This window comes from Equus przewalskii, chromosome 8 (assembly GCF_037783145.1).
Source record: "Equus przewalskii isolate Varuska chromosome 8, EquPr2, whole genome shotgun sequence".
Classification (NCBI taxonomy): Eukaryota; Metazoa; Chordata; class Mammalia; order Perissodactyla; family Equidae; genus Equus; species Equus przewalskii.
This window is the reverse complement of record NC_091838.1, coordinates 35,866,638-35,880,610: the sequence shown is the minus strand read 5'-3', so window position 1 is coordinate 35,880,610 and position 13,973 is coordinate 35,866,638. Positions and strand designations below refer to the sequence as shown.

The following is a 13,973-nucleotide window of genomic DNA, read 5'->3' as shown; positions in this document are numbered from 1 at the left end:
TAATAGAGCTGTAATTTAGGGGAGGAAAGTTTTATCGATTTAAAAATAGAATAGAACTGAGCAGCATTTAGTAAAATGTTCAAGGACTGAGCAACATTTAGTAAAACAAAGTGCATAGTGCTGTCAGGACTGTCATAGCTTTGTAGTGTTTGCCATCCAGTTTCTCTTAGTTTGTTTTTAAAATGATGCACATTTAGATCATCTGTCTTTAAGGCAGAAAGCTTAAGGTATTTCAAATTCCAAGGCGTTGTGTCTCACTATGCTTTGAATTTTAAAATGAACCACAGTAAAAAGAGAATGTGGCAGCTTAAAAAGATGAATTCATTTCATTTGAGGCTCAGGATGGAAGAAAAAGTAAAATATCTTGTAAAATTTCTCCCCTTGTTTTACCAGTATTTGCCCGTTTTGAATATATCTAATGAATCGAAATATATTCATTCACAATTAATGAGAGCTACTTGGTGTCAGACAGTGAAGATTCAGAGGTGAATTAAAGAAAAGACAAGATGGATTTAGTATCTAAAGTAGACGATTAGGAAGAAAGTGATTTGAGCAGTTATTTTATTTAAAATGTTTTCAAACAGTGTTCATAGAATTGCTTAAATGCTATGTCTTAGACACAACATGTTTGTCTTTTAGTGTATGGGTTAAGTGTTTGATTTGATGAGTATGCCCTGATTTAATAATCCAAGGGAGAAATGTGCTACATTCCTAGATGTAATAGCATGTGTCATTTTATTAAAATATAAGGTTTGTACTTGAAACTCTTCAGCTCTTTACAAAGAGGAAATTCCAAGCATTCTACGTGAGAGACAGTGTTAGTGCCTAGCTGGTGGATGACGTCAGATCGTGAAATGATAAACAGCTTTGTTCATATAAATTGAAAATATACAGTCTTGGATTACTGTCTTTGTTGTTCTTAGAGATCTGCAGCAAGCTTTCGTGTCCTTCTCCATGTGGCCTAGCTTGGATTTCAGAGTCTATCTTATCCATGCCGGCCAAGTCAGCAGAAGGAGTCCAAGCATCTGATTCCTGGAGTGATTTGAGAGGATTCTTCTTTCCTTCATAGTGGTTAATCCCTTCATTGGGAATGGTGCTCGTTTGTCAAAAGAAAACTACAGTGCTCCCATGTTCACAAGATCGTTTGACGTCCAAACTTTAGAAGCTTTAATAGAAATTTTATTAACCTTGATTGTACTTTTCTGATGGAATGTTGATAAATGCAACCATTCTTAGTTATGAAAGCAAAAGTTAGGGATACTAAAACATTAGTTCAAGATAATTAGCAGTGAGGGATCTGAAGCCAGCTGCCAAAATGGGATTATTGAACAATGTAGATGGTAATTGCAGAAAAGGTAAAGGCTTTTTCTTGAAGGACACCACAAGAATCACTTGCACTGGAGCTGTCTGTGTGACATTGCCCTTTGATGTATGCTGGGTGCTATTGTCTTCGGACTGACTTCCTTGTAATATCACAATGTTAGGACTGATGTAAGATGTAATGCTACTTTTTGGTTGTTACATTTACTTAGTGTGTGTAGTTATGAGAGAGATCTGGAGAAAGAGAAATATAATTAGACATTTGTATGTATATGCTAAGTGAAAAATGAGGAATTGTTATGTAGCTCTTAGATTCCAAGGTTAATGGTGAAAAGGAAGACTTAAAGGGGGGCTTTCTAGGGATGACGGTAATGTTCTACATCTTAATAGGTGCTTGGGTTGCACAAGTGTGTGCATTTATCAAAACCCACTGAATATTCATTTAAAATTTGTGCGTTTCATTATATATAAATTTTGCCTTTAAGAAAACTTTAAAATATTGAACATCAGTTAATGACATGCAAGCTAAAATATTTGAGAGGAATGTGTACTGATATCTGTAATTTACTTTGAAATGCATCACACAAATTAGATTGATAATGTGTTAAGCAATTATAGTAAATTGTTAATGGTAGAGTCTAAGCAGTGGGTACACAGATATATCCTATAAAATTATTTCAACTTTGCTGTATGTTTTAAAATTTTCTTAATAAAAATGAGAGAACAAAAGTGATTATTTTTAACAGGAAAAGTAGAGATGTTTTGTAGTCATAAAGTTCTAGCTAGTAAGCAATCGATGAGAGATGGTTTTATGTACACAAATGAAATTTGAAGCCATCAAGTTCCAGGAGGTGGTGGAGGTCATCTATGTGGCTTAGGACTCAGCCCCAAGGAACACCAAAAACTGGTGGTCATTAGACAGTAAGCTCCTTTAGGGCACTGTCTATTTTGCTTACCACTGAATTTCGGGCCTCAAGCATAGCACCTGCTTTATAGTTTGTGCCCAATCTGTATTGAATGACTGTTAACAGAATGAATATAAAGAAAAGAAAAGAGGGGCTGGCCCGGTGGCGCAGCAGTTAAGTTCACACGTTCCGCTTCTTGATGGCCCAGAGTTTGCCACTTCGGATCCCGGGTGCAGACATGGCACCGCTTGGCACGCCATGCTGTGGTAGGCGTCCCACATATAAAGTAGAGGAAGATGGGCACGATGTTAGCTCAGGGCTAGTCTTCCTCACAAAAAAAAAGAAAAAAAGAAACTGATCGGGGTAGGAAAGCAACTTTGGGAGACCAGCATGTGTGAATGTATGATCCACAAGGTTGACTATACATAACTGAGTTTTAAAAGTCTAAAAAGGACCTTTTGAAGTTAGTTAAGAGGAAGTCTGGAGATAGTAGAGTTCTTGGTCCCTGTTCTTTGTTCTTTTTATTATTATTATTGGAATATATTTGATATATAACTGTGTAAATTTAAGATGTACAATATATTGGCTTGATACATTTGTATGTTACAGTATGATTGTAGTCATAGTACCTGTATCACCTCACATAATTATAATTTCTTTTTTGTGGTTGGAATAATTAAGACCTAGTCTCTTAGCAGGTTTGATGATTATAACACAATGTTGTCATCCATATTCAGTATACCATGCGTTCAATCTATAGGACTTAAATACTACTCATTGCAAGTTTGTACCCTAAAACAATACCTCTCCTATTTTCCCACCCTTGCGTCACTCGTACCCACTATTTTACTCTCTGCTTTTACAAGTTTGTTTTTTTTACATTCCCATGTTAAGTGATATCGTATAATTTTTGTCTTTCTCTGTCTGATTTATCTCACTTTGCGTGATGTCCTCAAGGTCCATCCATATTGTCACAAATGGCAGGATTTCCTTTCTCATGACTGAATAATATTCCATTGTATATATGTATATACCACATCTTTATTCATTCATCCATTGACGGGCATATAGGTTGTTTCCATATCTTGGCTATTGTGAATAATGCTGCAATAAACATGGGAGTCGGAGTGCATGTATCTCTTCAATATTCTGTTTTCTTCCTTTGGGTATATACCCAGAAGTGGAATTGCTGGATCTTATGGTAATTCTACTTTTAATTTTTGAGGAACCTCCATATTGTTTTCCATAGTAGCTGGACAAATTTACATTCCCACCAACAGTATACAGGATTCCCTTTTCTCCACATCTTCATCAATGCTTGTTATCTCTCTTCTCCTTGATGATAGACATTCTAACAAGTGTGAGGCGATATCTCATCAAATACAAATTGTGGTGTTTGATTTGCATTTCCCTAATGATTAGTGATATTGAGCGTTACTTTTCATGTACCTGTAGACCATTTGGAAGTCTTCTTTGGGAAAAATTTTATTTAGTTCCTCTGCCCATTTTTAAATCAGATTGTTTATTTTTTTGTTATTGAGCTGTATGCGTTCTTTATATAATTTGGATATTAACCCTTTATTCGGTATATGGTTTGCAAAAATTTCCCTCCATTCCATAGGTTGCCTTTTCATTTTCTTTATTGTTTCTTTTGTTGTGCAGAAGCTTTTAAGTTTGGATAGTCTCTTCAGCAAATGATATTGGGAAAACTGGGTAAACACGTACAGAAGAATGAAATTGGACCCCTATTTTACATTTCTCACAAAAATTAACCCAAAATAAATCAAAGACTTAAACATAAGACTTGCGACTGTAAAACTCCTAGAAGAAAACAGGGAAGAAGCTCCTCAACTTTGGCCTTAGCAATAATTTTTTGGATATGACACCAAAAGCACTAACAGGAAAAGCAAAAATCAACAGGTAGAACTACATCAAACTGTTCTTTACCCTTAGTGTATTCAGTTACACTTTAGATATGGTAGTGGTCTGATTTCCTCTAAACAGTAATTGCAAATGGATGATATTTTCACTTTTAACATAGGCCAAAGCCAACATTTGACATACGTTACTCTACTTGGAGTAGATAAACATTTTGCAGTGTGATTCTTCATGTCCTAATACCTGTCACCTTTAATGCCAATAGTCAGTTTGTAGTTTGTGTAACAGTACAAGTTGAATGTGGCAGATGGATATTTGTGTCTAAACTATGCACTTGCCTTCTCCGCTGCTCATGTCTCTCCAGGTTTCTATGGACCCTGGAATTTGTAGCTCCACCCCCAGTATTTTCCTCTGCCGTTTGAAATTTTTTACCAAACATTTATTCGCTCCTACCCTTCCCAATGCCCACATCACCATTTCACTGACATCACTGTCCTCTTTCATTTTACCCTTTGGGACTCTTATTCTCCTCAAGCTCTTGTACATCCCTCAATTTCTCCTTACCTCTCTTCTAGTGGAGACCATCTCCTGCTGGTGCCTTTGCTTTTCATTCTCATGTACAGGACCAGGAAACATTTGTGGAGCATCTATTCTGTATAAGGCACATAGGTGCTTGGCCAGAGATCTTTCTCTTAGTTTACCATCTAGTGAGCAAAAGAGTAATGGGATAGGCAACTGCAAGTGAGAAGTGTAGGAGGTTTATGTCTGGCTCCAGGAAGACACTGAGCCTGGACAGAGGCTTCAGAGATGCTTCCTAAACGATGAAAAGAAGTTAGTAAGATACCAGGGAGGAGGGCTCAGCTCCTTGATTCCTCTGACCTTCCAATTTTGAGTTTACTTGTCCCTTACCCCAGCTTCCTCATGGGAAGCCACTTTTTTAGAAGCTTTCTACTCCTTTTCTTACTCAATCCTATAATTCTCACCATGCCAACTCCAATCTTGAAAAATTACACTTGGTTGATGGTTTACTGACTAATAAACAATATCAGAAATATCAGTTTGGCTGTTATATCTGTTTTTTCTTTTTTAAGAAAGTAGATTGTGGGTAGAGATGAGTGTTGAAAAAAATGAAAAGGGACAGCAACAAAATGTATTTAAAAATGAATGCCAAGTACCTGGCTTATGGCAATGTGTATATGAAGGTAAAAGCTGCTTAGTTCTAGAGCTATCTCACCAAGAATGTGAACCTCAGGGCCCCTCTGCAGTGGGGCATTGCCAAGGGTCAGGGAAGCAAGTTCGGCTTCCGTGAACTGTAGCTACCTCACTCTTACAGACCTTGCCAGTTCCTATTCAGAGGGCCATAGCTACTGATTTTTTTTTGTCACTATTGTGTTTGTGTATGTGTTTGTTCTTTTTATTATATTTTTGGGCTTGTCTTATTCTTTTTTTAATTTTTATTGAGTTGATGATGAGTTACAATCTAGTGAAATTTCAGTTGCACATTATTGTCTGTCAGTCGTGTTGTAGGTGCGCCCCTTCTCCCTTTGTGCCCAACCCCCACCCCACCTTTCCCCTGGTAGCCACTAATCTGTTCTCTTTGTCTACATTTTTAAATTTTTCATATGAGTGGAGTCATACAGAGATTGTCCTTCTCTATCGGGCTTATTTCACTTAACATAATTCCCGCAGTGTCCATCCATGTTGTTGCAAATGGGACGATTTTGTTCTTTTTTATGGGTGAGTAGTGTTCCATTGTATATATATATACCACATCTTCTTTATCCAACCATCTGTTGGCTATTGTAAATAATGCTGCAATGAACACTGGGGTGCTTAGGACTTTTGGAATTGCTGACTTCAAGCTCTTTGGATAGATATGCAGTAGTGGGATAGCTGGGTCGTTTGGTAGTTCTATTTTTAATTTTTTGAGGAATCTCCATACTGTTTTCCATAGTGGCTGCACCAGTTTGCATTCCCACCAGCAGTGTATGAGGGTTCCTTTTTCTCCACAACCTCTCCAACATTTGTTACTACTAGTTTTAGATATTTTTGTCATTCTAACAGGTGTAAGGTGATATCTTAGTGTAGTTTTGATTTGCATTCCCCTGATGATCAGCAATGATGAACATCTTTTCGTGTGCCTATTGGCCATCCCTATATCTTCTTTGGAGAAATGTCTGTTCCTGTCTCCTGCCCAGTTTTTGATAGGGTTGTTTGATTTTTTGTTGTTGAGTTGTGTGAGTTCTTTATATAGTATGGATATTAAGTGTTTGTCAGATGTATGACTTGTATGCTTTCAACTCTGTTCCATTGATCTGTGCATCTGTTTTTGTACCAGTATCATGCTGTTTTGATTACTGTAGCTTTGTAGTATGTTTTGAAATCAGGGATTGTGATGCCTCCAGTTTTGTTCTTTTTTTCTCAGGATTGCTTTAGCAATTCGGGGTCTTTTGTTGCCCCCTATGAATTTTAGGATTCTTTGTTCTAATTCTGTGAAGAATGTCGTTGGGATTCTGATTGGGGTAACGTTGAATCTGTAGATTGCTTTAGGTAGAATGGACATTTTAACTATGTTTATTCTTCAATTCATGTACATGGAATGTCTTTCCATCTCTTTATATCATCATCCATTTCTTTCAGAAAAACCTTGTAGTTTTCATTGTATATGTCTTTCACTTCCTTGGTTAAATTCACCCTGGAGGTATTTTATTCTTTTTGTAGCAATTGTGAATGGTATTGTGTTCTTGAGTTCTTTTTCTGTTAGTTCATTATTAGAGTATAGAAATGCTACTGATTTGTGCAAATTGATTTTATACCCTGCAACTTTGCTGTAGTTGTTGATTACTTCTAAAAGTTTTCCATTGGATTCTTTGGGGTTTTCTATATATAAGATCATGTTATCTGCAAACAGCAAGAGTTTCACTTCTTTCCTCCCTATTTGGATTCCTTTTATTCCTTTTTCTTGCCTAATTGCTCTGGCCTAATTGCTCTCACTACTATGTTAAATAAGAGTGGTGATAGAGGGCATCCTTGTCTCATTCCTGTTTTCATGGGGATGGTGCTCCGTTTTTGCCCATTGAGTATGATGTTGGCTGTGGGTTTGTCATCTATGGCCTTTATTCTGTTGAGGTAGTTCCCTTCTATCCCCATTTTGTCAGAGTTTTTATCATAAATGGCTGTTGGATCTTGTCAAATGCTTTCTCTGCATCTATTGAGATGATCATGTGGTTTTTATTCCTCAGTTTGTTGATGTGGTGTATCACGTTGATTGATTTGCGGATGTTGAACCATCTCTGTGTCCCTGGTATGAATCCCTCTTGATCATGATGTATGATCCTTTTGATGAATTGCTGAATTCGGGTTGCCAAAATTTTGTTGAGAATTTTTGCATCTATGTTCATCAGCGATATTGGCCTGTAGTTCTCTTTTTTCGTGCTGTCCTTGTTGGACTTTGGTATCAGCATGATGTTGGCCTCGTAGAATGTGTTAGGAAGTGTTCCATCCTCCCTAAGTTTTTGGAATAGCTTGAAAAGGATAGATATTAAATCCTCTCTGAAAGTTTGGTAGAATACCCCAGGAAAGCCATCTGGTCCTGGGGTTTTATTCTTTGGGATGCTTTTGATTGCTGTTTCAATCGCTTTCCTTGTGATTGATCTGTTCAAATTGTCTGCTTCTTCTTGACTAAGCTTTAGGAGATTGTAGGAGTCCAAGAATTTATCCATTTCCTCTAGGTTATCCATTTTGTTGGCACATAGTTTTTCGTAGTATTTTCTTATAATCCATTGTATTTCTGCGGAGTCTGTTGTTAGTTCTCCTCTTTCATTTCTGATTTTGTTTATTTGAGCTTTCTCCCTTTTTTTTCTTTGTAAGTCTGGCTAGGGGTTTGTCAATTTTATTTATCTTCTCAAAGAACTAGTTCTTTGTTTCATTGATCCTTTCTACTGCCTTTTTTGTTTCAATAGCATTTATTTCTGCTCTGATTTTTATTATTTCTCTCCTTCTGCTGACTTTGGGCTTTGTTTGTTCTTCTTTCTCTCATTCAGTTAGGTGTAGTTTAAGATTGCTTATTTGGGATTTTTCTTGTTTGTTAAGATGTGCCTGTATGGACTTGTCTTAGTTTTGAACAGATTTTTTTATTACTATATCTTTAGGTCTTTGGTCAGTTATTTCTTGCAAAGTAAGCTTGTTTCTTTTTTTGTTTGATTTGGTTTGCTTTGACCTGTTAAAAATCCTTATAGTGTAAATCCTCTAGCTTTTATTAACTTTATCCCTTTTACTTCATGTCATTCAACAGAGTTAATAGAAAATGGCAGCATAAGAGATAAGCTGTGAAGTCAGTCCATACCCCCAACATGCCAGGCTCATTGCTTTTCTTGATTCTAATAAACCCTGAATAATATTCCATGTAGTGCCAAGTAGTTCCCTTCTCCTGTCCCCCAGGGATAACCTGAGCCCCAGGAACAATCAGCCTAAAGGAACAGATAGACCATTTAGGGTATGTGGTAACACAGATTATTCCCCAAGGAGGTGAGCAAGAAGCTGCCAAAGTGAAGGCAAGAGAATCGAAAAACAATACCACTGTTTTATCTCTAGAACAGGGATTATGTAACATTTATGTGTATGTTCATTTTTCTAGGAAGAGGATCCCTTTATATTCACTTGTCACAGTGGTGGTCTGTGATCCCAAATAAAATCAATGGTTGCTGCTGTAAGTCCATTGAGGTATATTATAATCATGATCTAAAACCCTTAATCTTTTTCAGATCAATCAGGTGGCTTATTTGCATTCTTAGAAGCATGTTTAGGAAAGTGTTAGGATAGAGATAAGAAGCAGAGTTTGAGTTTTATCTAGAGAAAGCCCTCAAATTTGAATCTGTTAAGTTATCAAGTAGAACCTCCCACTAAAAATGTTGGTACTTCTTTTTCAAGTTAGCAAACTATTTCTCTGACTTTCCTTTCCAGAATAATTTGCTTGAATTTATTTTCAAGAATGAATTTCTGTAGGATTTTGCCACAAGGGAAGATAGACTGTGTCAGATGAGTGAATGAACATTAAAGTTCTTTGATTCTCTTCACCAAAGTCAGGAACTGAATAGAAACAATAGTAGCAATAATAACAGTAACTTTTGGTGAGAGCTTACTTGTCTTGTAAATATAAATACATTAACACTTTGAGGACAAATGAGTCAGTCCTCCTACAGCACTCCGTGTGAGGAGGCCATTTGCTTGCTGGGATGAATTTATTGGTAAGACTTAACAGGGTGGCCCAGCTCACCCAGGGTGGGCTCAGCTGCTCCTGGTTATGGTGGGTAAACTTCATAATCCTGTGTATGATGGCCCTGTGAAGGCAAATTCATCACCAGTGTAGGGAAGCAAGATAATTCCCCTACCCATTCTAGGTCTTTCTGGCTAGTCTATGAATTAAATTGATATGAGACAGAATAACAGAAGAAAAGCAAACAAAGCTTTATAACAGGTATACTTGGGAGAAACCCAGATAAACTGGGTAACTCAGCCAGAATGGCCAAAGCTGCCACATTAAACAGCATCTTCAGCTGAAACCAGAGGAGGATGTTGGGAGTTGGGAGAGTCAGTTATGGGAGATTGCCAGAAAAGCACAGTAAACAAGAGTAACGTTATTATGCAGATTTAAGTCCTTGTCTTCCCCACTGATAAGAGTTTCTAGAGATGAGGTCATCCCCCTCTTCCTGGTACAGAGAGGGAGATATCTTTATAAGGGAAATGGAGATTTCCCTTATAAATGTAAATGTATCTTACAAAGGGTAATGTCTACTTGGTTTTTAGGGCTTCTCCCCTGTCTATAGTTTCTTCTTTTTTATTTTTTGAGGAAGGATAGCCCCTAGCTAACATCTACCACCAATCCTCCTCTTTTTGCTGAGGAAGACTGGCCCTAAGCTAACATCCGTGCTCATTTCCTCTACTTTATACGTGGGACGCCTACCACAGCATGGCTTGCTAAGAGGTGCTATGTCCGGGCCGGCCCCTATAGTTTCTTAAAAGTAACAAGTGGAGGGGGCCAACCTGGTGGCTCAGCCATTAAGTTTGCGTGTTCTGCTTTGGCGGCCCGGGGTTCGCTGGTTCAGATCCTGCGTGCTGGTTCAGATCCTGGGTGCAGACCTACACACTGCTTATCAAGCTATGCTGTGGCAGGCATCCCACATATAAAGTAGAGGAAGATGGGCACGGATGTTAGCTCAGGGCCAATCTTCCTCAGCAAAAAGAGGAGGATTAGCAGTGGATGTTAGCTCAGGGCTAATCTTCCTCAAAAAAACCCAAAAAAAAGTAAACAGCCAAAAATAATCCTCTGATCCCCCACACCAGCATTGCCCTTCCTCCAGGGCAGACCATGGGGGGCCAGGGAGGGGTGCAGTGGCACTGGCCCTTTGTCCTCCTTATGCAGTGTCTTCTGCTGTTGAGTCGCTCAAGGCTCAATTGCCCCAGACAGGTGTGGCTGGGAGAGATAGTCTTATAATTCTGGACATATAAAAGCAAAAGAGTCAAAACTAGGTATCAAAAAGCTGACACTAGAAACAGTTGTGATCCTGGATTAGAAAAGAATTTCTCTAAAGGACATCATTGGGGCATTTGGTAAAATCTGAATATGGACTGCCTATTATTAGTGTTGTAGCAATGTCATATCTCCTGAATATGTTCATTGTACTGTGATTTTCCAGAGGAGTGACCTTGTTCTCAGAAATACATCTAGAAGTATTTAAAATTAAATAACCATTTAACAAACTGATTCTCATGTTTCTATGGCGAGACAAAAGACCCAGAATAGCCAACACAATGTTGAAGGAGAAGAATAAAGTTGGAGGACTGTTGCTACCCAACTTCAAGAATTACTTGAAGTATAAAACTACAGTAATCAAGACACTGTGGTTTTGGTGAAAGAATAGACAAATAGATCGATGGAATGGAATAGAGAGCCCAGAAATAGACCCTCATATAGTCAACTGATCTTTGACAAAGGAGCAAAGGCAATACAGTGGAGCAAAGATAGTCTCTTCAACAAATGAAGCGGGAACAACTGGACATCCACATGCAAAATAAATAGATAAATCTGGATACATGTCTTACATCCTTCACAAAAATTAACTAAAATGTAAAACTATAAAACTCTAGAAGGTAACATAGGAGAAAACCTAGATGACCTTGGGTCTGGCAATGACTTTGTAGATATGACATCAAAGGCATGATCCGTGAAAGAAACAATGGATAATCTAGGCTTGATTAAAATTAAAAACTTCTGCCCTGTGAAAAACAATATCAAAGGGAATTAGAAGACAAGCCACAGACTGGGAGGAAATATTTGCAAAAGACACATCTGATAAAGGACTATTATCCAAAATATACAAAGAGCTCTTAAAATTTGACAATAAGAAAACAAAAAAACCAATTAAAAAATGGGCCAAAGATCTTAACAGACACCTCACCAAAGAAGATATACAGATGGCAAATGAGCATATGAAACTATGCTCCACATCATATGTCATCAGGGAAATGCAAATTAAAACAGCAGTGAGATGCTGTTACATACCTATTAGAATAGCCATAATTCAGAACACTGACTACACTAAATATCGGCAAGGATGTGGAGCAGAAGAAACTCTTTATTCATGACTGGTGGGAATGCAAAATAGCACAGCTACTTTGGTAGATAGTTTGGTGATTTCTTACAGAACTAAACATACTCTTACCATGAGATCCAGGAATTGTGCTCCTTAGTATTTACCCAGAGTGGTTGAAAACTTAGGTCCGCACAAAAACCTGCACATGGATGTTTATAGCACCTTTAGTCATAATTGCCAAAAATTAGAAGCAACCAAGATGTCCTTCAGTAGGTGAGTGGATGAATAAACTATAGTACATCTAGAAAATGGAATATTATTCAACACTAAAAGAAAATGAGCTATCAAGCCATGAAAAGACATGGAGGAACCTTAATGCATATTACTAAGTGAAAGAAGCCAATCTGAAAGGCAGCATACTGTACGATTCCAACTATATGGCATTCTAAAAAAGACAAAAGTATGGAACCATTAAAAAGATCACTGGTTGCCAAGAGTTGTGGAAGGGAGAGGAAGGATAACTAGGAGGAGCAGAGAGAATTTTTAGGGCAGTGAAAATACTCTGTATGTGATACTATAATGATGGATATATGTCATTCATTATGCATCTGTCTAAACCTATAGAATATGCAACACCAAGAGTGAACCATATTGTAAGGTCTGGACTTTGGGTGATTATGATGTGTCAGTGTAGGTTCATCATCCCACTCTGTTGTGAGGATGTTGATAATGGGGGAGACTATGCATGTGTAAGGGCAGGGAGTATATGGAAAATATCTGTACTCTCCCCCTCAATTTTGCTATGACATATAACTGCTCTAAACAAATAGTCTTAATAAAAAAATAAAATTAGGGGCCGGCCCTGTGGCTGAGTGGTTAAGTTCGCGCGGTCTGCTTTGGTGGCCTAGGATTTCGCTGGTTCAAATCCTGGGTGCAGACATGGCACCGCTCATCAGGCCATGCAGAGGCGGCATTCCACATGCCACAACTTGAAGGACCCACAACTAAAAAAAAAAATACGCAAGTCTGTACTAGGGGGCTTTGGGAGAAAAAGGAAAAATAAAATCTTAAAAAATAAAATTAAATGACCATGGAGTCTGGAGCTTACTCTCTGTGTTTAGCAAAAAAATAATAGTAACAAACTACCATAACAATAGTAGTATGTATGTGCATATGTATTTAGAGAGAGTGACAAAGCAAATATGATGAAAGGTTCACGGTTCACAAATCTAGGTCACAAGTATAAGAGTGTTCTTGCATATTTTCTGTAAGTCTGAAAGTATTTCAAAATAAAATATTGAGGCAGAGAGGCTTAGGAAGCCACAAAACCTAGTTCCAGAGAGCAAAGACCATGACTTAAATGGAAGCATGGAGGCCTAGGGACAACTGCCCAGAGCAGCTGTCCTCTGCTGTTTGTCTTGGTGTTCCAGAGGGCGTGGGGTATGGGCATGCAGAGACTTAAAGTAACCCAGTATTGAGCCTTTTGTTTTTAAAGTAATTCTATATCAAGATCTCTAAGTGCACAACAACCTGCAAAGAGGTGGAAAGAAACCAGGCCACAGAAGGCCAGGCAGTGTAGGATAGGGCAAAGCCTCCACCTTTAAAAAGTGTAATGCGACCCCTGGCTAGTTCCAAGGATCCTTCAATCTAAGGAGCCCTTGCTCCCTATCCTGAAGCACGGAGCCTGGATTAACTAAACCCTTGGACCTCAGAGTCACCTTTTCCCCAAGCCACATGGGAAGAAACAGGACATGATATGGTGAGAGTAGCCCATGCTGCCCACACACCTAATTTTATTCTTCCCAAGCTATAAAACCAAAATCTTGTGAGAAAAAAAAAATCAGCCTTCTCATCAAGGCTCTTTCCTGTACAGTGGGGTTGGTTTTGAAAATCTGTCCGCTCTCTCATCTTTGAGAAACAGGTCACAGTGCAGTTTAGCCCTAATAAATTCACTTCTTGCACCTCGTGATTGGGTAAATCAGTAGTTAGCATGGAATACCAAATTATAAGTGACAGATAAGTGCCTGAGTCCTCAGAGTGTCCCTCCAGAATGGCTCTTGAGGTCCCTTTCTTTTCCATTTTTGTTGCTACTGTTTACTCCTTACCTGAACCATTACTCCTAGCTAGTGACTTCCAACTACTTACCTACCCACTTCTAGGTCATTCTTTCTTCACGCCATTTTGTGTCCTACTGCTAGTAGGGCAACAGGTTGTGTTCCCACAGCCCAGATATAAATTTTGGAAGCGTAGTTTTGGCCATCTTGCTCATCTGGTCACA

The 13,973-nt window shown here is 38.3% G+C and overlaps 1 protein-coding gene across 40 annotated transcripts in view; it reads left to right on the top strand.

The window, feature by feature from the left end:
• The window catches only part of SPIDR (scaffold protein involved in DNA repair), a 472,184-nt gene that overhangs the window by 242,634 nt on the left and 215,577 nt on the right, over positions 1 to 13,973 (top strand). The gene's annotated exons all lie outside the window — the stretch shown is intronic.